Source organism: Aplysia californica, unplaced genomic scaffold, assembly GCF_000002075.1.
Source record: "Aplysia californica isolate F4 #8 unplaced genomic scaffold, AplCal3.0 scaffold00784, whole genome shotgun sequence".
In the NCBI taxonomy this organism is placed as follows: Eukaryota; Metazoa; Mollusca; class Gastropoda; order Aplysiida; family Aplysiidae; genus Aplysia; species Aplysia californica.
Window position 1 is genome coordinate 122,030 of NW_004798054.1, and position 1,450 is coordinate 123,479.

The 1,450-nt window shown below is 42.0% G+C and overlaps 1 protein-coding gene across 1 annotated transcript in view; it reads right to left on the reverse strand.

Annotated features, from left to right (window-relative positions):
- The window catches only part of LOC101846316, a gene marked incomplete at its 5' end in the record, with an annotated part of 99,258 nt that overhangs the window by 9,439 nt on the left and 88,369 nt on the right, over positions 1 to 1,450 (reverse strand).

Genomic DNA, 1,450 nt, shown 5'->3' on the forward strand with positions numbered 1-1,450 from the left:
ACACACACACACACACACACACACACACACACACACACACACACACACATACACGAAGCCTGGAGCAAGCATTCCGAGCAGACATTGACTCTTAGAACACAATCAAACGGACAGATCCAGTGTAAAAAGGGGAGGTAAGAGGATTTGCCCGAGGACATTCGACTTACAAAGGTGTTCGGACCAATCTGCTTTGCCGGGCACCATTCGATAAGACCCTCTAAATCAGTTTCTCTTTACTACTAGTGCTTCCCCAGGCGTCGTTCATATTATCTCCCCAGCTTTACTACACACGTAAGTCCCTCTTTCGCCCCCACAAAAAACAACAACAACCCACGAACAAAAAAAAACAAAAAACCCAACAAGATATTTAAAAAAAAACTACAACCCCCCCCCCTCCTCCCCACCTTTCCCCCTAAAACAAACCAAACGCTCAAGAGCAATACAAAACCCATGAGAACTGTACATGATAAAAAATACTGACAATGGTTTCTTTGAAGCAATGTTTAAAAATGAAGAAAAAACAAAAACAAAAACAAAACAAAACAAAACACACACAAAAAAAACAGGGCGTGGGTTTGTCTTTGGGTCAATAAACAATCAAAAAGTTCATTCTACATGTCGTATCACAAGAAAATGAGACATATTTGTCAATAATTTTTTTTAACGTTTGCGAATCTGTTATTGAGATATGATAGACCTAACAAGATAAACGGAATTCGGACATCAGAGGAGATCAAAGTCGTGTGTTTTTCTTTGTACTGTAACTGAGGCAAACAGACACGGAGAGTTGGAGCATGTTAAAAACAAAAAAGCCCAAAACAAAACAAAACACCCCCCTACCGAAAAAAAAGCAAAAAGCAAATCCAAAAACAGAAGTCATTTTTTTTACCCGAGCCACACAAACTTGAATGGAATTCAAAGTTCGCTAAAAAAAAAACCCAATAACAATTAAAAATGGATTTCTTGAGGGCCATGTGAAGGCCATGCGAAAGGAAAATGTTGCAGACAGACAGACAGACAGACAGACAGAGGTACTCACCGACAAGATACCCGTACCTCACAGGTCGGAGGGTACAAAGAGGCCTGAAAGTCGAAGTCGCAAGGTACAAGAAAAGTACTTGAATCTGCAAGAAGTTCTAAAGGGTTGAAAATGGTGCTCTGGACAGCCAGTATCCATCGTTAAAGATAAGACCCGTGAAGGTAATAAATGTTGCCCTGAAGGGGAAACGAGGACACGTGAACTGAGAAAGGAATACTCCGGGGAAATCCTTAGTCAATTCAATACCAGAATCCGTAAGTGGAGGGGGAGTTCGGACAGGTCATGAGAGTACATTAGGGGTATCAGTGGCTGGGTGAGCGAGTGAGTGCGTGAGTGAGTGAGTGAGTGAGTGAGTGAGTGAGTGAGTGAGTGAGTGAGTGTGTGTGTGTGTGTGTGTGTGTGTGTGTGTGT